The sequence below is a fragment of the Periplaneta americana genome, chromosome 6 (genome assembly GCF_040183065.1).
Source record: "Periplaneta americana isolate PAMFEO1 chromosome 6, P.americana_PAMFEO1_priV1, whole genome shotgun sequence".
Classification (NCBI taxonomy): Eukaryota; Metazoa; Arthropoda; class Insecta; order Blattodea; family Blattidae; genus Periplaneta; species Periplaneta americana.
In genome coordinates this window covers 136,689,845-136,716,781 of record NC_091122.1, presented here as the reverse complement: position 1 = coordinate 136,716,781, position 26,937 = coordinate 136,689,845, and the positions used below count along the sequence as shown (strand labels likewise).

Below are 26,937 nucleotides of genomic sequence, written 5' to 3'. Positions count from 1 at the left end.
ACAACTAACTTCGATGTGATCTGTTCAGGATAGACCAGGGTTGCAGAACTGGAGAAGAGAGGAGTGGAAGTATGGGGAAAGAGTTCGTTCCCCCATCCACAAGGCCGGAGCCTTTAATGACGTTTCTGTGACAAACACATTGTTCTCTCTTCTCTTCTCCCCCTATCCTACAATGACGCGAAGGGAAGGGAAGGGATGAGTTACGTATTCCGGCTTATGACGTGTGCTTCAATTGTAGCACAGTTTTTCATTCCTAGGATAGACATTTATATCTTCATAAGTTGGTGAGTCAATGCGAGATAAATATTGAGAAAGATTGGAAATTACTTTCAAAAGTCGTCGCTACTTAAAATGTTTACTGATTTCCGAATTAGGGCGAGTTAAACAAAGAAGCGTTTTCGCTTGGCGAGATACTCACCGTTCAACCAACCTTTTTGTTTGTTGGAATCTCAACGAAAAATTATTTCCTAAGTCTTCTTGTACTTCGGCGTGAATAATTTATCCATCAATATCGGAAATTGAAATCTATGCGTTTTGTTGGGTCGCGTCATCTAGTTCGGGGTCGGAATTGAATGGCCAATTTCGGCAATTTAATATTTAACAATTTGTTTCAATTTCTCCACGAAAACGGAAATTATATAAATAATTTTCATTGTTTATATTCTACGTTAAATAAGTAAGTGTACAACTTTATACTTGTCAGATTGAAAGCGAATTGCCAAAGAGACAAACAATAGTATATTACGATACAAGGTTGGGAAGTGCTTTTTACAAAATCGAGGAAAAGTTTGTAATGGACTTCACAAACGTGTACTGTATAACATTTTTTGCACTATCATATTTTTAAAATTGCAAATGCAATATATTTTACATTGAAAATTTAGAGCAATATTATTCCAAAGTCTTCGCAAAACTGCAATTAATGGTAACAAAGTAACAACAAATGTACTGTAATGGTCTATTTCAGTATAGTTTTATGTTATGAAAAATGGTTTCCCTAGCAACAAGTTTCTATGTGGGAATTCTAACTTTCAAGGCCTAACGGCAATAACTGTAAAAAAAAAAAAAAAAAAAAAAAAAAACACGATCGTGCAAAAAATTATTTTCACATTTGTAGGAAGAGTGTAAAATATTTAACATATTATAACATTAAATTTAATCCAGAACTGTTAGAAAACAAAGTCAGATTTCATGGATTAACTTTTAAGTTTCTACTTCCCCTTTAGTTATATGGAGTTCGTTATATGACAGTATAATTTTTTAATAACCTCCTTATGAATATAAAAAATCAAACTCAAAACATAAGATTATTTAGGGCCAAATTAAAGAAGTACCTAATTTCTCACGCCTTCTATTCTGTAAGTGAATTTATGACATTCAACAACGCTGCATGAATATTTCTGTCTTGTATTAAGTATCGATACTAAACCCTTGTGTTGTACTCGTACATTGTATTGTAAAACTCTTCTATATATATATATATATATATATATATATATATATATATTTCAGCTAGACTGTGACTACAATTAAGACTTTGTAGTACTATTAAGACCTTTTGACATGTTCCATATTCTATCTGTAAAGCGATGTACGAATACCATGGAATATAAATAAAAACAATACAATACAATAATTACTCGTACTTCAATATCGTTCAGACGTTGTCGTGGAAGATTAACTTTTAACATGACTATAATTACTTACCAATTAGTGATACCCAGCATTAAGTTTTGCTTCAGCACCAAGAAAGGTTTTTCTCTTTTGTTAACTTATCATACATTCAAAGAATGTCCGTTGTATTGGATTTTACCTACAGACTTTGCTGACTGACATACAGTAAATTATTATGACGAATGTAAACTCAAGGTATAAGACTTATAGATAAGTATCTTACTATTTTTCAAGCCATTGACATATTATTTATTGCGCACCTACTTCAGTGCAAAACACATAATAAAATGTAAGAAATTATTTGTCCAGTGATGTCACAAATAATGAGATTGATTCTTTTTGCTATCAAGGAGGTGTGAAATGTTAATGTACCTGCATATTTATGCTTCTGGAACCTAGAAAAATATTATTCTATGTGAATACATACAAACCTTTTATTCGTAATCTTTCTTATAATTTGATTTCATTGAATTGAAGTACATCAAATTTATAAACAATAAAAGAAAAAAGGTCATTTATAAAAGCAGTTCTCAGAACCATTGCTTTCATTGTATAATTATTTTAGACTTTCACAGTGATTGCATTTAGATGAATAATTTCGGATTTTATTAATTATCTTTATCATCCTGGAGGACCATGATGTAATTATTATTTATTTCAAGACGAGGACACTTTTTTCATAACTGCAAGTTACTTCTTGGTTTCTTAGATTATTTTCAAAATTAAAATTTTCTAGTTTCCTCTACTATCTTTCCTGGTCGTTATCCTATGGATTTTTTTTAAACATCACTAAGCATATTTTCATTGTCAACAGCTATAGAAAATTCAGACCCCTTAATAAGATTGGTGTGGTATACGAAGATAATGGAAAATCACTCCGATTAACAATAAGATGTGTTTCTACAACATTTGAAATATAGAATGCTTCTTCTGAATATTTAATATGAGATTTACGTCCCTCGAAGAGCTTTCTCTAAAGCTTATACAGTAAAACCTTGCTAAAACGTACCCTCTATAAAAAGGAAACATGCACAAACGAAAAATAAATTTGGGAACGGAATGATTTCCTGTGTAAAATAATACTTCAAAACGGAAAACTGCCTAACGCGAAAAAGGAATCATTTTTGGGTACCATGTAGGTAAAAAAAAAACTGACTAAAATGGATAATTTTAAGCGTAACTGTTGCTAAATTCTTTCAAACCATTTTTAATTTTACGATAATACTGTACGAAGCATGACATAACTGTACATGCAATAAGTGGAAGACTTTCGCTATTCTTTGTCAGGCATTGGGGGTGAAACTTCTCTAACCATATTGCTATTCTGTGCTTATTGTCAAGGACCCGGGCAGGTTACTGACCTCCTGTACCATTACTTCTTCCAACCCTCTTGAATTTTCTTTCATTTATTCTCAGTTTTGTGCTAACAAGCCAATACAGTGATAAAGGACAGTGCGAGTAGAATAAAACTGTGAATAACTATAGTGTAGTGTCAATTTAGTTTCACATTTCCGTATATTTATTCTGAGTTTTGTATTAATATGCCAATACACTGTTAAATAACAGTGCGAATAAAGTAAAACTCTGTGATTTAATAAAAGAGCCTAAATGGCCAGTTCTATCACGAAAGAGCGACTTCATAATTTTAATGGAGCAATGAAACGTAAAGGTCGTAAGGTCATACTGTTCTTAGACAATGCTACCTGTCATCCAAGCATTGATTTGTCTAACGTGAAGTTAATCCATTTTCCATCAAACACAACTTCAGTTACACAACCGATGGATCAGGGCGCAATTTACACTCTGAATTTATGCAGGACGCGGAGGAAATCCTACAACGTTCCTTCCTAAAAAGTCGCGGCAATGCACTTTAAAAGAAATGTGGGGGCCAAGAAACTAGGGCGCAGAGAGAGGGAGAGAGAGAGACTGCAATTACGTAAGTTAATAATTGAGGCGTTCAGAGCTAAAGTGGTTCAAGTCCATGAGACGAAGTTTTGAGATAATAGGACTTAAAGTTAAATTGCTCTAGTGGATTATCTAATTTCACTAGCAATAATTTTATTGCTCCATTCTTAAATTCCAGATTTATAAAATATAAACAGTTGTGATGTTAATTGATGCAACGCTTTGGTGGCTTGATCCACTATAGCTCAGAGCATCGTGGACAAATAATCTGAGCCGAAAGTGACTGGTGTCACCTACCGGCGAATGCATGGAATTAAGACTTGATCCATTACTGCTCGGAAAAGATCCAACTTCAGATAATCAGAAAATGAATTAAACTCAATTTATGAAATTTGTGACTTGATCCACTTTAGATCTGAATGCCTCAATTATGAAAATAAAATTCACAATGCATGCATTGTAGTAAAACTTTTATTTCAAATTATTTCTTCAGTGTGTTCTTCCTACAGTGAGCACATTGCAGTAATTTATTCAACCCTTTGTAAAACGAAAACCTGGTAAAACGGAAAAAAAAAAAAATTATGGAATGATCGCGTTTAGTTTTAGGGAGTTTTTTAAAATCTAATATAGCCTACCATGTTTCAACTCTAGTGCCGTGGGGTCAGTATGACATATTGATTCTTGATTGCTTATTCAAGCGACAATTCGGGCAACTGATTTGATGATGTAGTTCGAGTTATAAAATTTCACATTATTTTTGTTAATAAAAATCTTTTCATTGTCTATTTCTGAGTAGAGGTTATTAGGCCTAATATCATAATTTGTATTATATTCGTAAAATAATGACAAACTGCTCGAAAGATATAATTATACCGTACATAAAGGAAATAAGGAATCTTCAATCCAGGATATCGTCATAGACCGACTATTGATTTTGGATCGGGGTAGCAGAAGATACCTTCAGTAAGTTATTGGAGTTGTTTTTCTGTAGTGTAACGGAGCATTTGCCCTCGAGGACAATGAGTTCTTTAGTCAAAAAAAAAAAGCGTTCGCTGATTTCCTTTATTGAGAAACTCTCTATGTAATATCTGTAATATACTGGGCATGGAAAATAATTTTTTCCCCGATAATTTTCAGAATGACTCGGGTGTCCATCTGGCTTCCTCAAATGAGTGCCATTACATTTCGTTTGCATGTCCTATCACAAGCCCTTACAGCGCATATGCAACACATTTATTTTTATATTTTATTGTTGAATATATTTTACTACTCTAGATGTAATTTGCATTTAAGATTGTGTGGCCTTATTTGGGGTGTTAATATAACTTCTTTTACAAAACACTGTGCAATAGTCCTTGATCTTGTTAACAATTGTACCGCCAATAAATCTATTAACTCTAATTCCAGTCTTAGTATGTTTGCCTGAGTATTAAAAGTGGTCAACCTTTGACCTCTACGTAATGCTATCTCTTTGTATCGTAAGAATTAGTGTATTATCACCAAGATTATACATATGCAAGCTTTGTCTGATAGTGGGTGCAAAATATTTCACACTTTTGTCATCATGATGTTCTTTAAAAATGTGGGATTCTCCTCCATTTCTTCTGTAATCAACTGTAAGGATTAGACTTCTACAATAAGATTAGGCTCTCATTACTTGACAAAAGATTGCGCTATCTTTGAAATAATAATAAGTACATTGACTGAACCAACAAACTTGATATTTCAACATTAAATTTCAGTACATAATTCTGAAATGCATTAATTCATCTTGCTGAAAGAGCTATTGATCAGTGAAAACTATAAAAAAAATTATTCTCAAAGTAATTATAGTAGTCTTACAAGCAGAGCAGTCATAAACGGTGTGCAATGGTTCAGGAGTTTGTAAAAATATTGAAACTCATTTATTTTATACCAAGACTCAATTTAAAAAATCGTGATTAAATTAAACAATATTGTTCAATTCAGTTTCAATTTATATTAAAAGAAGCTTGTGAATATACAAAAAAGTAAATTTGACATTTATTTAACAATTACTAAAAGAGAAAAACATTGGTCCCAGAACTAAGCAATAAGAACGTTACAAAATATGCTATTTCAACATTATAGTTATAATAAATAAGATTAAATTAAATTTAGAAATCAAGATTGAAGTATTCACTGAATTTTTATGCATTTGGTTTAAAATACCATGTTTGTCTGAAGAAGTTTGGTCCGAAGGGTTGTGGGTTCGAGTCCCGCCTCGGGCATGGGTGTTGTGATTGTATTAGTATAAGTAAAAAACAAGGAAACCAAAGGTAAAACAAACAGAAAACAAAAATAGATAACTTTGGAAAACGGCCTCTGGCCGGTCGAAATTAAAAAAAAAAAAAAAAAAAAGAAGTAAGTTACTTTTTTCTTTAAAAAAAGATCGAGATTCGGAAAAAGTTACGTTTGTTGGAAAAGTTAATGGTGTTTATTTTTATGAACTATTTGAAGACATTGAAGAGCTTTTTGCTGTTTTTCCTTCACTTGATTCCGATGTGAACTAATTCTTGACATTCATTATAAAACGCAATTTCTGTAAAATATGTCCAGATGATAAGAATAATTCTGACTGTTCCTGCTATGCTGAAAGGAGCTTTCCAAGATTGAAATTAAAACTTATTTCAAAACGATGGTGTCACGGGAAAGATTATGGAGACTGGCACAAAGAAAAGATTTTGTGGGTTAAGTGCGGTTATTATAATCCAGTAGATTTTTAGGTTTTGGAAATTAATGTATTATTATTTAACAGTTTTCATTTATTTTGATAATAATATAAATACTTAATATTCTGACGACATGTGAGAGCTCTGTGACAAATGTTTTTAATGGCTACCCTAATAATCGATTATTCATAAAGCTGAAATATGGAGGGTGGGAGGGGGAGTTTCGCATTTTTGTCTCGCAAAAGTCTTTCGATTGGCTGCGACGCTCCTACCTATGAGGAAATATTCTCATAAGCGAAGTTAAAGTAAAGTCATCCCTATGACCAGGCGCTTAGTCAGGTTTTTGTGAACATGGAGTTGGAGCAGGAGTAGCAATATTTCACAGTAATGAACTAACACAGCAACTAAGATTCAAATTAGATAATAAATGTTCAAATAACCAAGCTGAACAACTTGCCATCTTGAAAGCGTTGGACAGTATAAAACGACTAAGAACATTAGATGAAAGATCATTAGACGAAAGGCGAATAGCAGTCTACACTGACAGCAAAATTACTCTGGACTCTAAGGAACGGAAGCAACCACAACAGTCTAATTGAAGGCATCCCAACGAATCTATGGCAAATGGCTAGTGGACTTCATGGGTCAAGGCTCATGTGAGGAACTACGGTAACGAACTGGCAGATCGTCTAGCGAAGCAGGCAGCGAGTGACGTCGATCTACAGATCTGTTACGACAAGATCCCGATGAGTGAAGTAAGGAGCCAGCTGGCAGTCATATCCAAGGGAAAATGGGAATGGACAACTACTTCCAAATGTACTCTAACCAAGGTGTTCTTCCCTAGTGTCCAAGATAGATTGAAATTGAAGATACAAGTAACTCCAGACTTGACGACACTGTTGACCGGACACGGAAGACTCAACGCATATTTTCATCGTTTCAAAATGAAGATCAGTGCAACGTGTGTTGCGGGGTGGGGTTCAGACAGTGGACCATATCATATATGACTGCACTAGCGTACATCCGTGGTTGCTGGCGGATATGCTTTCTCTCTCTCTCCCTTCTGCACGACGGAGGATATTCCGATACACTCCTTACCCGTTACCCATTTCAGCGACTGCTGACGACCACTGCTCTAAATGATCACATCATAACATCACAGTCATTGACCCTCGACCAAACTGAGAAACAACTAAAGCCGAAGGAGTAGACTGCATAACTATTATCTTACTGCTTAAAATACTGGACATAATTATACTGACACTCACTCATATATTTAAGGCTTCTCTTATTACTTCATCCTATCCAACTCTCTGGAGAAGAACCCTTATCCGCCTACTTCTCAAAATTAAAAACCCGTCATGTCCAAAGAACTATAGACCCTTCAGTATCCTACCTGCTCTATCAAAAGTCCTAGAACGTATTGTACATAAACAACTGACGAGCTACCTGACCGAATATTGCTTACGTGACGATTATCAGGATTTAGAACTGGACACAGCACGACTACAGCACTTTTAAAGGTCAATGAGGATGTTCGCCAAGCCTCCGATGAACGAAAATTGACATTATTGGTGCTACTTGACTTTAGTAAAGCATTTGACACGGTAGACACAGAACCTCTCTCATATAAACTTAGACAACTTAATCTTTCTGACGCTGCTGTCACTTGGTTTGACAGTTTTGGAAGGTGCAATACGAAAAGCGTAAGAGAGGAAACATAGAGGATCCCCTGCAGCCAAGTACTTGAATGGGAGGTAGAAGTATTATAGAAACCGTACTAATCTCAAAGTTGCTTAGACGCTCTGCCGGAGATATTACCTCCCGCATTAAATGTTTTTGTATGAGAGCCAATTATGTGCAAGAGACCATCAAAATGCGAAGGTGTCACTCGCATATAGTTATGATAAGATTCTGTATCCGTTAAGCTCATATTCGGACTCAGAGCATGATAATCTCCAAATTGTTGACGGTCCTTGAAAATAGGACGAACCCACCAACGGCGAATACGTCTATTTTGCAATCTTCTGTGTTGATTTTCTCTTCTCAAAAAAAAAATATAGAGAGAGAGAGAGCTAGTATTATCCGTAAATTGAAGGCAGGCATTGTTTCGTTTTATGTATCGTAATCACCACAAACCACCGACTCAAGTCGCGGAATTGTGAACACCAGTCCGCGACGCGATACTGCGATGTATCGTCGCGTGTCGCGTCATTGTACATTCTGCATTACGCCTTCACTAATAATAATAATTGCCATCATAGACAACATGATAAATAAATCGTAACATTTTCCTTGCAATTATGCTTGAGGAGCTTTACATAGTTTAGATTTGTTACGATAAATCATAACATTTTCTTTTGAATTATGCTTGAGGAGCTTTACATATTGTAGATTTGTTACGATAAATCGTAACATTTTTTTTTTAATTGTGCTTGAGGAGTTTTACATACTTTAGGTTTATTATCATGATAAATCGTAAAATTTTCTTTTGAATTATGCTTGAGGAGCTTTACATATTTTAGATTTGTTACGATAAATCGTAACATTTTCTTTTGAATTATGCTTGAGGAGCTTTACATACTTTAGATTTATTATCATGATAAATCGTAACATTTTTTAAAATTAAGGTTGAGGAGCTTTACATACTTCAGGTTTATTATCGTGATAAATCGTAACATTTTTTTTTTAAATTGTGCTTGAGGAGCTTTACATACTTTAGGTTTATTATCATGATAAATCGTAAAATTTTCTTTTGAATTATGCTTGAGGAGCTTTACATATTTTAGATTGTTACGATAAATCGTAACATTTTCTTTTGAATTATGCTTGAGGAGCTTTACATACTTTAGATTTATTATCATGATAAATCGTAACATTTTTTAAAATTAAGGTTGAGGAGCTTTACATACTTCAGGTTTATTATCGTGATAAATCGTAAATTTTTTTTTTTTAATTGTGCTTGAGGAGCTTTACATACTTTAGGTTTATTATCATGATAAATCGTAAAATTTTCTTTTGAATTATGCTTGAGGAGCTTTGCATATTTTAGATTGTTACGATAAATCGTAACATTTTCTTTTGAATTATGCTTGAGGAGCTTTACATACTTTAGGTTTATTATCATGATAAATCGTAACATTTTTTTAAATTAAGGTTGAGGAGCTTTACATACTTCAGGTTTATTATCGTGTTAAATCGTAAGATTTTTTTAATTATGCTTGAGGAGCTTTACATACTTCAGGTTTATTATCATGATAAATCGTAACATTTTCTTTTGAATTATGCTAAAGAAGCTTACATACTCTAGGTTTATTATCATGATAAATCGTAACATTTCTTTTAATTATGCTTGAGGAGCTTCACATACTTTAGGTTTATTATCATGATAAATCGTAACATTTTCTTTTGAATTATGCTAAAGAAGATTTACATACTTTAGCTTTATTATCATGATAAATCGTAACATTTTTTAAAATTATGCTTGAGGAGCTTTACATACTTTAGGTTTATTATCATGATAAATGTTAACATTTTCTTTTGAATTACGCTAAAGAAGCTTTACATACTTTAGATTTATTATCATGATAAATGTCAACATTTTCTTTTGAATTATGCTAAAGGAGCTTTACATACTTTAGCTTTATTATCACGATAAATGTTAACATTTTCTTTTGAATTATGCTAAAGAAGCTTTACATACTTTAGCTTTATTATCATGATAAATCGTAACTTTTTTTTTTAATTATGCTTAATGAGCTTTACATACATTAGATTTATTATCATGATAAACGTAATATTTTCTTTTGAATTATGCTTAATGAGCTTTACATACATTAGATTTATTGTCATGATAAATCGTAATATTTTCTTTTGAATTATGCTAAAGAAGCTTTACATACATTAGATTTATTGTCATGATAAATCGTAATATTTTCTTTTGAATTATGCTAAAGAAGATTTACATACTTTAGCTTTATTATCATGATAAATCGTAACATTTTTTTAAAATTATACTTGAGGAGCTTTACATACTTTAGGTTTATTATCATGATAAATGTTAACATTTTCTTTTGAATTATGCTAAAGAAGCTTTACATACTTTAGCTTTATTATCATGATAAATCGTAACAATTTTTTTAAATTATGCTTGAAGAGCTTTACATACTTTAGGTTTATTATCATGATAAATGTTAACATTTTCTTTTGAATTATGCTAAAGAAGCTTTACATACTTTAGGTTTATTATCATGATAAATTGTAACTTTTTTTTTAAATTATACTTCAGGAGCTTTACATACATTAGATTTATTATCATAATAAACGTAATATTTTCTTTTGAATTATGCTTAATGAGCTTTACATACATTAGATTTATTGTCATGATAAATCGTAATATTTTCTTTTGAATTATGCTAAAGAAGCTTTACATACTTTAGCTTTATTATCATGATAAATCGTAAGATTTTTTTTTTTAAATTATGCTTGAAGAGCTTTACATACTTTAGGTTTATTATCATGATAAATGTTAACATTTTCTTTTGAATTATGCTAAAGAAGCTTTACATACTTTAGGTTTATTATCATGATAAATTGTAACTTTTTTTTTAAATTATACTTGAGGATCTTTACATACATTAGATTTATTATCATAATAAACGTAATATTTTCTTTTGAATTATGCTTAATGAGCTTTACATACATTAGATTTATTATCATGATATATCGTAGTATTTTCTTTTGAATTATGCTTGAGGAGCTTTTCATACTTTAGGTTTATTATCATGATAAATCATAACATTTCCTTTTGAATTATATGCTTGAGGAACTCTACCTACTTCAGGTTTATTATCATGATAAATCGTAACATTTTCTTTCGAATTACGCTTGAGGAGCTTTACATACTTTAGAGTTATTGTCATGATAAATCGTAACATTTTTCTTGTAATTATTCTTGTGGATGTTGATATATTTTTTGCGTATAAAAAGAATTTTCATATACAGAACGCATAAAATGTGAGAGTTAAATTGATATCGCGATGATGCTTACAGTATTTTAGAAACTATTTAAAGGTCGAGAAAAAGTTCGCAGATCCACATTTTAGTGTAGGTCTATTTTCTTATGTCCATTATGTACAGAGGACTGTAAGAGTGATTAAAATTGTTATATTCATGAATGGGTTGCCTTGAGTTAATAAACAATCAGTGACTCCTTCCGAAGAAAATAATGAATTCGATCTTAACTCACGTGATATAGTAATGCACGCATATTACGTAAAATCTTAATCGAATAATATGACGCATAACATCTTGAAGTGTCGATAAATATGTCAGATATTTATTCTGTGTTGCAGTATGCAGGTATAATAGTTATTCATTGTTAGGAACATGACGCAAACTGAAGTAAAATCACTGTTGCTTAGAAGTTCATGACTCATGACTCGTGAGATAATTATACATCTCTGTTTAGTACATAATCTGGAAATGCTTATGTGTGGATGTAGTCAGTTAAATAGGAACCTGTAGATTTTCTTCCAAAAATTTAAATAAAACAATATAATAAGTTATCCTTTAGCACTAAAGCACTGCTTTCTTCACTTCTTCGCACAGTTCCAACAGGTACAACGGCCTTGTTTTCTGGGAAATAATTGACCTTCCTCGTCAGTGTTTATGCGATAGGTATAGAATGCGTGAGAATTTTGTTTAAATTCTCACACTTTTGGATTTATTTTTTTGCATATTTCATGGATGTTTCCTAAGGACAGTACATAAATTAAAGTCATAATATTACACATTGTGGTCTACTGGATTTAATTATTAGGCTTACATGTGATATCCAAGGTCTGACATAACTTCAACAAAGTATCTAGCTTAAGACGGTACTAACATAAAATACAATTAATACTAGCTTTATCAAAAAACTTTTAATAGATTATGTTATCGAATAATACTGCATTCTGCATTTGGAGCATGGAGACATAACATCTTTTAAGTTTTTCATTTTTATAAACGGTAGCTAAGCTCCACATCGTCCATATGACTGAGTTCCGCTACTAATGAATTCATAAATCTACATTCAGAATGTTTTGGATATAATAATCAATAAGTTTTAATAGAAACAGAGTATAGGAAACCAATTACAATTACGGTGTTTGATGATTTGGTTATAGTGCTTAGCGACGCTAGCTCCTAACCAACAGATTTCGGGTTCGATTACCGTCTCTACCAAGGAATTTTAGATAAGTTAGATTTAGATAGATGTGTTAGAAGAGGACTGGCTCACCAGATGTCGCCCGCGACCTGATGGACTTAACAGCCATCCATATTGTATTGTATGAAATGATAGAAAGCAACAGTCGTGGTTGTTGATAAAGATCCCACGCACGATGTCCAAAGCAGTCAACATTTTCGGATTGGATGAATGGTACAATTACAGGCGCAGAATGAGCTGGCTGCTTTTCGAGTGCCGAACCCGGGGTGGAATCTTGCACTTAGATTCACTTTCGCTTATTGTGCGTCATATATACAATGATAATCTCTAGTCCGATAGGTGGCCTTGGTGAAATTCGTGAATGAATACTGACTGGCAGAGCCAAGTGTCATACCCTAGATCATATATACCCAAATTGCTCGGCCTTACAGGCTTTGACGGTAACAACTTTTGTCAGGTTTACATGCTGCCATGTAGTTGTTACATAAGGAGTCACGTCATAACTCCCATTTGAATTGCATTAGCGACTATACTGTCATCTCGTGTTCGTTTACGGCGGACGGGTGGCGATCCTGGAGGTTGTTCTCTTCAAAGTGCTACCGATAGCTCATGTTGTATGTAACAAGAAACTATAATATCATATTGATGGAAAGTTAATAGTTTTTTAGATTTTTTTTCTCAAATGTCTAACAACCTCTTATTCGGTAACTACTGCTAGTAGGGTCGTGATTTTTGTCCATATCAATAGAGAAACTAATAAAGAATAATTTATCCCTTTGGCGTATTTCAATAGTGTAGACGGTTTTTGTGTAAATTTAATTTTAAAAACCTCTAATTTCAAGCCACTACACGATGCGAGTTGGTTGCAACACAGCGCCAGAGAACAGCTCATCTAGCGAGACACACTGAGTTCGTTGACCTCTTACATCTGTATGACGAGAAGAATGTGTTAACGGCGTGCAATTATTTGAAGGTAGCTCAAAAAATGTCTGACATATGCCAATTTTTCAAGTTGGAAAAAAATAATTTTTTCAACAACGAATTTCATTTGAGCCCTAATAACAAAATAATGGACATATTAAAAACATATTTGCATGGTTTTAGTTTAGTTTCCTCTGACAATAAGTGGTTAAAATTTCGTTACCACCAGAACTATAGAAAATTAATGAAGTGCACCAATGATATGTTGCGTAACGATGCTCTAGAAAACACATTTAATATTTTTAAAAAATGTTTCTGTCTTACAAAGAACTACATGGAAACTATTCTAGGTTAATTCAATGGCTAAAAGCTCCATCATTTAGCACAAACAATTTCAAAAAGCTATGATTATTAGAATCAAATCTATGCCGGGCTGTTTTCAGCCAATTTTTTGTCATCTTTCACACACCATAACAACCATCTCCCCCCTTTTTAGTAAGTTATTTTACGACGCTTTATCAACATCTTAGGTTATTTAGCGTCTGAATGAGATGAAGGTGATAATGTCGGTGAAATGAATCCGGGGTCCAGCACGGAAAGTTACCCAGCATTTGCTCATATTGGGTTGCGGGAAAACACCGGAAAGAACCTGAACCAGGTAACTTGCCCCGACCGGGAATCGAATCCGGGCCACCTGGATTCACGGCCAGACGCGCTAACCGTTACTCCCCTTAAGAAATAATATCTGGATTGTAAGAAGAGCAAATTATGGTTCAATGAAATGGCATCCAATGATAAACGCGTCTGTAAGAAACGTTGGAAAGCCGAAAGAAAATAAATTATTAACAGATTGACTGCACATCTTTAACACAAAATTATCATACAAAGTCATTCACATGAACGCTAATACACACCTCTGATTCCACCTGCGAAACCTTTAAATACCTTCCATATGTCTAGACCGATATTTGGGTTGCCTAAACAAAAATGGACGGCTTAAATCAGACACTCTGTACAGTTCTCGAAGTATTTTATTGTCCTTAAAATTCCATCGTTGGTTGCCAGGTTTGGACCATGAATGTCTGATAAAATAGCAAGCACCGCAACTAATAAATCACCGCGTACGACCTTATGGCTGGATACTTATTGTGTTTACTGTTGAGTGACAGATCACGGTGGCAGTATCACTTTTCCCATATATTTCAACAGTAAAAAATGAAAATGTGGCAAGAAGAACACGATTTCGACACTGATTTTGTTCGCAACATATTTCACTCGGATTATCCTATTTGCTAGACACACGATTGCACTTCAGTGATTATATCGAGGAGCCCCAAAATTATTTGAAGAAATCATGAGAAGTCTGTGCTCGCGCGAGACGAAAACTTCACGTAGTCTTAAAGGAACATAAATTGCGAAAAGACACACATGAAATGGCATTCCTGTTACTGTTGAATATCATCCGGCAGAGGTAATAATGGCAAGAATTTGATTCGGAAATAGATTTGAACGTGGCTTAGCAAATTATGATTATTATGTTACATTAAACAGCATGCATTGAGGGAAATTGGGCAAATTAAATGAACGTCTGTATTATGTATGAAATTGTCTACTATGGTATACTCACCATGTGTTATCTATAAATTATAGCTATTCCAAAGACGTCCTTTTAAACACACAACCAGGTAGAAAACTTACTTGGAGTTTTATGTTGAACTCAGCAACTGTCGCCGTATAAAATTGTTCGACTGTGAGGTGTAACTGGAAAAAGAGTCTTTCGCACTCTCACAGCTTCCTTGTTCTTTGTGAATATATCCCGTCTCTTTCACACAGTGACACAGCCAATGAGGGGAGCGACGTGATGATTAAGTAATAATAAACACAATAGTAAAACAACAGCGCATTGTGCACGCTTTAATAGTGGCATTGAGGTAAAGCACAAAACTGTTCCATCATAAAACTAGATCTCTATTGGATTTGGTGTTTATTTTATATTAAGTTTACTAATTATGTGATACGTTCTTTGTATCATGCCCGTGCAATAACATGGAAGTTAAAAAAAAATTAGCCTTGTACATAACCCCAGATTACGTACAAGGTTTATACGTTTATTGTGGAGTAAGAAGGTCTCTTCACTTAATGCGGAAATTTTATTTAGATTTTGTAAAGACGTTGAAAATGAAAACTGTTTACAATAGATTTTGCATTGAATTATTGTCTTCTTATCACTGATATGTTATAGGATTATTTACATTTCACATTATAATTTAGATCGGTGTGTTATCATTAGGGAAAGGAAGTTCATGCATTTGCATATTTGTTCTCTATCGTTGTGTGAATATGCTGAAAGATTATCTACATGAGTCACAAATTTCTGAATACAATATTATTTTTATTGTGCATAAAAGTGCATATTTTGCCCTTATTTATAAAAGCATCATATCTTAACATTTATGTAGGGAAACTGCATATTATGTATGTTTATTTGTCTTTCCCTCATTTTTAAAAGTGTGTAACCTTGTAAACACGACTAATTTATGTTTATGAATTTTGAACGTAACGATGACGCCCTCATAGGGAGCCTCTCAAGTTAGCAATTGGTATTCCTTTACTGCAGTCTTTAGCAGATTTCGATAGAACAATATCCAGTTTAACATCAGTTCCAGGAAACGTAGGAGACGAGAAAACAGCAAATATTCTTTCCAAAAACCCTGGCAATTATCAACTTAAAGAAATTCAAGATATTCTCCAAGAAAAAACACACCAAAAACCAACAAAATTTTCTATAGAACAGCTCACAGCTTTTGTGCAAGCCCCTCTTACTTCTTGTGATGTAGAACGCACTACAAAGCTATGCTGAGAGACAACAGGCGAAGAATGACAACAGAAAACATACGTCACTGCTTAGTTGTGAACTGTAACAGCATAAATGGAGCATTCAGCAATGAGGCAAGCACTTCAAAATCCATAAACTAAACGTAAGTTACCTATACTTTATTATTCTGTTAAAATAATCTCAGACTGATAATGCATATTTTGTAGCATATTTATCTATTTTTACGACATAAATGCATACATATTCTTTACGTTTTAGGGCATGAACTTCCTTTCCCTGTATCATTTACCTTGTCAACATGTTTCACATAAAAGTACGAGCGGGCGACTGAATAAAAAGTAAATGGGAAATAGAATGATATATGTAAACCGTATGCGTTATTTTCACTCTTTTCAAGGAATTGTGGAGTAAATTGAATATCAATTTGCGTATAGTAGGGTTTAAGACTGTAGACGAATTGTTTCTTTCAGGGGCAATAATCCTACAGAAGAGACTTAAGAGTAGGTTATATTTTAATAGGTGAGACAGCGAAAAAGAAACATAATTTGTTAAGATAAGAGAGACAATTGGACGTAGTTACGCAATAAGAGGCCAACCGCCGTAAACCTGTTTTCGAGATATTGACCATTGAAATAAATCTGGTTTTTATTAAACATTCAACATAGGCCTACTTGAAGCAAGTAAAGAGATAGGGTTGGAAGTAAATCGCGAAAAGACTAAGTATATGATTATGTCGCGTGATCAGAATATTGTACGAAATGGAACTATAAAAGTTGGAGATTTATCCTTCGAAGAGGTGGAAAAATTCAAATATCTTGGAGCAACAGTAACAAATATAAATGGCACTCGGGAGAAAATTAAACGCAGAATAAATATGGGAAATGCCTGCTATTATTCGGTTGAGAAGCTTTTGTCATCTAGTCTCCTGTCAAAAAATCTGAAAGTTAGAATTTATAAAACAGTTATATTACCGGTTGTTCTGTATGGCTGTGAAACTTGGACTCTCACTTTGAGAGAGGAACAGAGATTAAGGGTTTTTGAGAATAAGGTTCTTAGGAAAATATTTGGGGCTAAGAGGGATGAAGTTACAGGAGAATGGAGAAAGTTACACAATGCAGAACTGCATGCATTGCATCCTTCACCTGACATAATTAGGAACATTAAATCCAGACGTTTGAGATGGGCAGGGCATGTAGCACGTATGGGCGAATCCAGAAATGCATATAGAGTGTTAGTTGGGAGGCCGGAGGGGAAAAGACCTTTGGGGAGGCCGAGACGTAGATGGGAGGATAATATTAAAATGGATTTGAGGGAGGTGGGATATGATGGTAGAGACTGGATTAATCTTGCTCAGGATAGGGACCGATGGCGGGCTTATGTGAGGGCGGCAAAGAACCTCCGGGTTCCTTAAAAGCCAGTAAGTAATTAAGTAAGTAAGTAAGTAAGTAAGTAAGTTTTATTAAACATTTTATGCAGAAAGTATTGTAACATTCATAGTATTACAAAAAATAGCACAAATAATACGATACTGAAAAAGGGCTAACCGATTTTTAATAACAGATCAGCAGTTGAATTATTATTATTATTATTATTATTATTATTATTATTATTATTATTGTAAAGCAAAATAAATGAATAAATGAATTTTATGTAATAAACTAATTTTGCTTATAAATAGCAGCAAAATGCAGATATCGCATTCTTGATTTTTTTCGAGTTAAATAATCCAGCCAACAACAGATCTGTGCAATATCATCTCAATTTTTTCAAATTGTCGGTTGGTCCATTATTGCGTAACTCTGTCCACTTGAAATATCACTTTTGTCCATATCATCGGCTTACTGGAAAAAGTTGGTAACTACATAAGGAAGTAGTGAGACCAAATTTTTACCGTATGCCCGTATGAGTAAAGGTATATATAGTTATGTTCAATATTAAATGCAATCACAATTTTTATGCCTACATTTAGAACAAAGAGAAATTGGCGGAAGAGAGCCTGCCGGCTATAGAAACTAAAAATAGGAAGTCACTGGATGTGACAATCGTCGTAAGAAAACGAAAGTCTGTATGAATTACTGGTTAAATTTAATTGAACACTCGGTACGTTCCCATAGAGTAACTTTGTTAAGATCCTGGTCATAAAACTGATTTTATGGCAGTTTATACGCACTGTTAATCAGTGATGAAGTGCCATAACACAATGCGAATGCCCACCTTCTTGCAGCTTCAAGATACCAGTAAATAGCGTCATAAAAACAATGTCAGTGATAAAGAACGCAGAGAATGAACTTTGCAGCCTAGACTGACATTTGTCATTCTTGGGCTTGGCTTACACGGGACGGATCCATATATTTAAGCATGCTTTGGCCCATTGTGCGTCCTATTTACATGCGTTAGTTGTCCAAGTCCTACAGGTGGCCTGAGTGACATTCGTGAATCCAACCCTGGTAGGTGAACCACCCTGCCTCAGCCCCTGGTGTAGCCAGATTCTATTTCGCGGACGAGTAGCCTGATAAGTTCAGAAGCCTCAAGCGCTTACTATATCAGCATCGAAAACCCGTAATACCTCTAAGACGTCGCCTCAGCCTAATTGTACTATTGCAGATTATAGATGAAATGAGGGGGAGGTGAAAAATCTTGGTGGAATGATATTTATTATTATTTTATTTATTTATTTATTCTGGTGTAGTTAAGGCCATCAGGCCTTCTCTTCCACAACACCATAGATATAGGGAAACGAGAACACCTCGAGAAAAGCCCTCGTTGTTCACCAAAAATTCCATTGTGACCTGACCGGAGATCATGACCTGACCTGGATGGAAGATCAGCGCACTAGCACCTGAGCCACAGACGCGGCATTATCGTAATTATCTTACTTACTGTGCCTGCCTTAGATCTGAAATTTAAAGGTTTAAACTTGGATGTTTCGTTGGTATACGGTACTTGAAAAACTACGAGGGCTCAAGGAAAAATTGTTACTCTCCTCAACCAATTCTCTAGCTCTTTGATAAGATAAATCTATAGATAATCGTCTCAATTTAAATTGCAGACATCTCTATAGGCTTTTGTAGTAAATATGAGGATGGGAACCATAAATCCACAGGTTCTATTGTGTCTGGAGGCAGGTATAGTTGAGTTGAGTTACATAGATAAGAAGGTGAAATTAGTTTCCACAAAAGTGTATTTTTGCTTTTTATTTCAAAGTCAAAAAATGGATCAAGACTAGAATAAAAAAGGATGGCGGGATCATGTGTTAAGGATGACGAAGATCGACTCCCGAAAATCGCAATGAAAGGAAAGTTGGACACCCAAGACCTTTGGGACGAACCCAACGAGTTAGATACTATAGAGAGGCTAAAGACCTCTGATAAGCGCTCCCTGCGGAGGCCAACAGTACTATGGATCGTTCCCTAAAAAACATGGCGTCTTTAGTACCGCCAGCCTCCGCAAGGAGTGCTTATCAAAGGTACACTGTAACGAGTTGGTACATGTATTATATTTTTCAGATACATCAATATTTAATTTAAACATTTCGCTATAGGTTTTGTAAAAAGCTGATTTATAAATGAAAAAGTAATAATTAAGACTTTAAAATTTCCAAAAATGTCTCATTCCCTCGGATTTAAATGAAATGTACCGTAAATCATAATATTCGTTGCTGGATAATTAAACCCTCTCAATACAGGTACCATGGCCGCAGAGAATTATAAGATAAGACGGACTGAGCATAAGCGAAATATCTGTATTTTAAGTTTGTACCATCAAGAGTTTAGTATTTATTGTGTTTATAGGGCCTACTCCAATTTTCTTTTTATTAATGCGTTAGGGCTCTTTTTGTTACCAAAGAGGAAAGTTAGCACTTGCATCACACACAATTTGTCATTATTGTTCAAAATAATGTAAGAACAGTTTTATTCTGCAAAAGCCTCTGCTTAGTTGCGAGACACGTGTGAGATCAATGCTTGTTTCAAATTATATTAGATTACACGATGTCGCCATCACGCGAAAAGAAGTGTACCTAGCTGTGGCTCCTGTTGTTTCTGATAACAATGTTAATCGTAAATATCTTATCGTTTCAATAAATGTGGTGAGTTATGATCATGAGTAACTTTCTATTAGTGTCATTCTTTAATTATTATGTTGCATGCTAAGAGATTATTGGTAGTTTTAATGATTTCAGTTTTCAAAAGTTCTCTGTGTTAATTCCAATTTCAAATGAATTTTTCTCAATAACTTAATTACTGGATATTTTTTTTAATTTTCGCCACTACCTTTCCTATATTTTACTCCTATTAGTTACATACGTCGTCTCTCTTGAAATCACCTGGTGAGCACTGAATTACATGATTTCATATTAGGTTAGACTAGCTGTAAGATAATTAAATTTGTGACGAAGTCAAAAAATTATTTATTTTTCTTCTGCCGATTAAATTCATCCGTCTTTAGGTGCTTTGCTTTGGTTGCATCGAGTATAGCTTGTCATTTAATATCTGGGCTATATTTAGTGAAACTAATAAAACATAGGCCTACAGCTGTTATAAAACGTAAAGTTTTGTGTGTATTTTACTTTTTACTTATTAACATAGTCTTAATATGTAACTCAATTCACAATAATACTAACTTCATCAAAGTCATTTCCTACAACATCCGAGCCACGCCCCTTTGTTTTGACTAACCGAAACATGGCGGACCAATGTTCAATTGTCTTCAACTTTCTGAGATCTTTGTCCTCTCTATAGTATCTAGCTCGTTGGACGAACCCCCTAAACGGTGGAAGGAAAGTTGGACACCGACATCGGATTAAGACAGCAAAGTTGGAAAATACAGGATTTTTCCTAAAACACGAGGAAGAAGAAGAAGAAGAAGAAGAAGAAGAAGATTTCAAAGTGAAGTAACACGCTTCCATTGAAGATATTAAGATAAGTTATACATTAACAATATTGCGCAAAAAACATATATTTGCGTATCTACTGTTGACCTATCTTATACGAAGTGCATCGAGCAATAGTAGGCTACATGCGAATCTATTAAAGTAGAGGCAGAGGATACTGACCTAAACCTAAATAATTTTATGGAGCTTCTTGAAAAATTGTTCAGTGGTGATATCGAAGCGGAAGAAGTAATTTCATCTCCTGTTCCCTTAAACTTTCGTCACTGATAAGAAAACAGAAAAGCCGTCTAAAAAAAAAAAGAAAAAGAAAAAAAAAGAAAGAAAAAGAAACAGAACTGCAGTGCTGAACTTTGGCTTTTTGCCAAGATATTATTTGGGCAGAGGGAATAGGTACAGTAATTTTGTAATCCTCTTACAGGCAGTTGAGCATACGCTTTATTAATTATTTTTCTTGCAAATTCTGGTCGCAATAATTACTCTAAATGTGCAAGAATATACCTTCAACAAATGCGGCAAAAAAATGGAATCCAGAATAATACGGTATGCTGAATAATGATCACTTTATTTTGAGAAGACACGGCAGTGAGTATCAAGCAATATTCAAAATCGTTCAGGTATAACACATGGAGAAGGTAGGCCTATAGCAGAAAGTCAGAGCGCTTCATGAATTTTGAGCCATTCACTATGCATTCAAGTAATATATTAGACTAGATTTTGCTCACGGTTGTTTCTCGTATCAGCAGTGAGCAACATTCTTACTTATATCTAGCTCTAGGATTGCGAGGGATTGTCAAGATATGAAGAAGATATTGGACTTTTTGATACTCCACAATTTAACACTTATTTTGTAGTTTATGGAATATTTTCAGCGGAATTACAGAGTGAGAACAAAGTTACCGCAGAAAAGACAAAAGTTACTTTTCGAAACATTAAGATAAACTTACTGGAGAGCTTTCCAAAAATGTAAGTATGTTTAAATCTGACCAAAGAGTAACCATGAAAGTATTGAAAAAGTATATTATTTTTGCTGGCGAAATCTATCATATTATTAAGTTACAAGTCTTCTGACGCAGATGATGCTCGTTTGTCTCTTCTTGGATAATGTCTCAGAAAATGCAACAGAATACTTCAGTTACGAGCTATCCAGCTCACCAACTTTATTATTTGATCACAGTACACAGCTAATGAAAATCTTCAGCAGGAACACTAGGTAGCATGACCGTTATTGAAATCCGATGGGCTATCTCACACGCACATACTACTTCTTGTACTTCTTGATGGTAGAGCATTATTACACAAATTTCCGTGGTCAAAATCAGGAACATTTGTTGATGTCATAAGACAGTATGAATCGTACGTCCAAGAGCTGTATGGGAAAGTGATTACAGCTTTTGATGGATATCTAATACCAAATAAAAAAGATATGGAGTACAAATTACGCGTGAAGCAGTCATCTACTACTTTAATATTTGATGAAAACTGCTTATCAAGGAAGAAGGGTTTCTAACAGCAAAAACAAACAACATTTGATTAATATGCTTGGAAAACGTTTTCAAGAAAAATGACATTCTACAGGGTGATCCGTTTGGGTATGGATAATATAAAAATACCGTAACACATTTACTACTGAACTTTATTTGTTAAAACTTTGTGCATACAACACTGAAAGATCTGAGATTCCTCAGAGATCAACATAACCCCCATTGCGCACTCTGAATAACTCATAACGGTGATGCAATTCAACCCATGTCTGTTGTAACATAAGAGGGGTGATTTGTTGAAAAGCTTGAATAATTTTTACTCTCAGATCATCAATGTTCCTGGGTTTCTGTGAATAGACAATGTCTTTAACAAAACCCTACACGAAAAAGTCAGGAGGGGTTAGATCTGGGGAGTTTGGCAAACCAAGAGATAGCTGCTTCTCGTACTGGGTTTCGCCTGCGACCTCCTGCATGTTTTTTTTATCACAGAACCTGTTTCTACAAATGTTCGATACCACAATATTATGGAATCGTATTTATGTACATTACGCACACCATACTCACGTCGAAATTCCTTTTGAACTCTTTTAACACATTCAAATTTAGCATACCAAAGAACACATTGTTCCCGCTGTTGATTTGTAGTAGCCATTTTAATCATCTACGATTTTCATTTGTCCTTTCAGATTATGCATTGTTGATTGTCATATATTATGGAAACTCCCATCTTTTAATCATAATACACTACTTACCATATTTGTTATTTCAAGTAATTACTCTGTATTTAAGCCATGGATCTTTAAAATTTGTATCCATAGAGTAAATGACTGTTCCAATTTACATAGTGTCCAATTTTCAGCATCACAGCTTCAAAAAACACTAACTTGTTCAATTTATTAAAAGTGTTCTTCTAATTATTTTGAGCAGTGTATAACCAGCAAGAAATTTTTCTTACAACCATAATAGCTTCATAAAAAGTAAAGTAAAAGTAAAGGTATCCCCGTAACATGCCATGAAGGCACTTGGGGGGCATGGAGGTAGAGCCCCATGCTTTCCATGACCTCGGCACTAGAATGAGGTGGTGTGGTCGGCACCACGCTCTGACCACCTTTTACCCCCGGGAAAGACCCGGTACTCAATTTTTATAGAAGGCTGAGTGAACCTTGGGGCCGTTCTGAAAGTTTGGCAACGAGAAAAAATACTGTCACCACCTGGGATCGAACCCCGGACTTTCCAGTCCGTAGTCAGCTGCTCTACCAACTGAGCTACCCGGCAATAGCTGCATAACAATAAATTAATATTATTTCTACCCAAACGGATCAGATTGTATAATTTGTATAATAGTAGATGCAGACACGCTGATTATGAAAGCAGCTTTAAACATTGTAGAGGAAAAGAATGTCACTGTAATGACAGATGATACTGATATTTTAATCTTAATACTGTACCATTCTTCTAAAAGCATTTCAACCTACTTGATAGCCAAGTCATGCAGGAATCCATGGGGAATTTGCGTATAAAATTAGCCGTGCAGCGCATCCTCTGTCAATAATATTTCGGCATCGAGAGCAGTCACAGACATGTGCTGTCACTCGTTTGATTACTTGTAATCGCGAGTTCTGCATTATTAAAGTACACGTGCGATGTACTTTGAATGAACCATAGTGAAAATTCGTTTCACAAATTTTCACTCGTGCCAAAAAAGAACCTTTACGAACTTGTCTTATAAATAACTATTATGTCGTGGTATTAATTTCTATATCCCAGCTTCACGAATATGAAATACTGAAAAGCCAGTATAAAAAATTGATCCATATTTTCAGTCGAATGTCGGCAATATCTAAGAATAGGATATTACTATCTAGATCTGCTTATAGTTTCCAAAACCGATAACACTTAAGGGTAGGAGATTTAAAAAATGAGGGTAATATAAGAAATTTAATATTTACAATTTATATAGCACAGACGAGACGTATCACTTCGCAGTTTTGTTTACACATGAATGCACGATACTCACCAACTGCAGAAGCACGAGATCACTATTGTCGCCGATGTGTCTGACGTGTAACCTCGTTGTTACTACTACCAACACGTGATTTCCTCGCAGTTTTATAAACCTGCCTCACCTCTAATGACGTATAGAATTTCCAAGCTCCCACATGTCTATCCGTGATGTTTCAACACCCGTTACTGCTTCTTCTATTTTAGTGGATGTAAATTATTCTTGATTTTCCTCTCCGTTTCATTTCTAAACATAAACATCTAAACCGGCATGTATATATTGCAACATGATTGTAAACCTCAAATATTCATTTTAATCCATATTGTGTCTTATAATTGCTTCAATTTAAAGTGTTTTCGACTTCTTGAAAACAATTACGTGCTGAACGCAATGCTCTGCTATGTTTTTCCTTAGATCCATTTTATTTAATGACAGCTATAAATCATAATTATTAATCCTCGTGACTAATCCAAGTCCTCATAAACATTTAAATTATCTTTTAATGTCCACTGAGATTTATCGCCATATGAAAATGTCTGTGGCTCATTAACGGTATAACCGAAAAATCAATAGCGTTTTGCTCATTACATATCGAGTTATATAAATGAATTACTATATTGGATAGTTAACTACGTTCGTTATTATTTTATGCTCGGCCACGCCGAAATGTAGTCCTTTAATGCATGTCATTAAAGTACACCTACTCATTAAAGTTCAGGTGTTCAGCCAATGACAAGTCAGCTTTGTACCGTTATATCGATTATTCTCGGATATGCAATCGAAAGACAATTAGCGAAAAGTCACGGAGGCTGGAAATCCAATACTGTCGCAGAAGGTTATGTTCTGTTACTATAATAATTAGCGTTAATTGTAAATAATATTCAAGTAAATTCAATTTGTCATCTCGTTTTTCAATTCTAAATCAATTTCCAGGTTATATCAGAGTAATCTTCATCTTACTCTTTGCCAAGGTCAATGACATTCGGCCTCGGAAAAAATCAATACTTTCGCGCGTCTGCGCACATCTCATAATTCAGGTCAGTTCGCACATAACCATAAGAAGACCTAATTTTAAATAATTTCAAGTTAGAAATTTGGTCGAGCGTAAAAAGTCGTATGAAACTTGCCTATAATGGTAATTAAGACGCTCGTATGAAAATTATGAAACTCGCTTGCGCTCGTTTCATAAACAATCATACTTGCGTCTTAATTACTACCATTATAGGCTCGTTGCATAATGTACTATTATTAATGTACGAGAAGCTGAACTCTGGTTCGTCGAGCAATCGTCACTCGCTCGAGTGCTTTCGTAACATAGAGGTAATTAAGCACCGTAAGGCAAATGGCCTATGCTCTTGGAGGTTACAGAATCAAGCGTATTTTTTAGACTTAATCCCCTTTTCTCTATTAATTCATTTATTCATTCACCCAATTTTGAAGTAGGATGGAAGTGGTTAGTATAGCGCAGGCCTGCAGAACTTGTAAGTAAGGGAAATATGACGTCAGCCTCACTCCACTTCTATTAGGGATGATCGACTTCCGCTACATTCTCTGCCCCGTGCAAACGTCCATCAATGGCGGCATGTAATTTTCAAAAAGGATTGTAATAAATTCATTGTATTTACAATGCGTTATGTCCTTTCAAGATTTATAGTTATGCTAGATTTTCTGTCGGTAGTTTCTTTGAGAGTTCTTTGCACCTAACCTGTTTTAGATTTTCAAAAAAATTCCTTCTATCATCACCTACGGAAACATAAATTTATAGCATTTAAGTAATGAACCTTGAAAGTCACTAATAATTTCAATTCAAAATAAACATAACGAGTGACGTCCTTATTTTAACAGTATATAAATAAATAAATAATCAATAAGTTACACAGTTCGTAATAATGAACTTACCCGAAAGTTTGTGCATTCCACAATTCTTAATATTGGCTTTGTTGAAATGTGGTTTAATATTGAATTGACGAGTAGAAATAAATTGGATGGGACACAGTAAACAAGCAATTCTTTCGTATTCAACAACAAAATAATCATATTCCCATTTCCTTTGGAAGTAGTATTTCTCCACGGGTTTAGATTTTGCCATTTTCCATTTCTCTTTAAACTGCAATACGCGTATTGTGTATTTATTTATTATTTATTTATTTGTATATTTATTTATTTGGCTGGAGTGCGTTACAAATTTGAATAACAGCATTGACATCCCGTCATATAGCTATCACTCACTTATCAACGTAAAATTTATTTATCATCCTATTAGTAGTAAAACCAGTTAAGACCAGTAAGGCAAGTTGTCTAAAAACAGGAATTAAAACTTTATTAA

At 34.2% G+C, this 26,937-nt stretch overlaps 1 protein-coding gene across 1 annotated transcript in view; it reads left to right on the top strand.

Moving 5' to 3' along the window:
- Positions 1-26,937, top strand: part of LOC138701774 (uncharacterized) — a 233,051-nt gene that overhangs the window by 60,680 nt on the left and 145,434 nt on the right. The window lies entirely within an intron of this gene.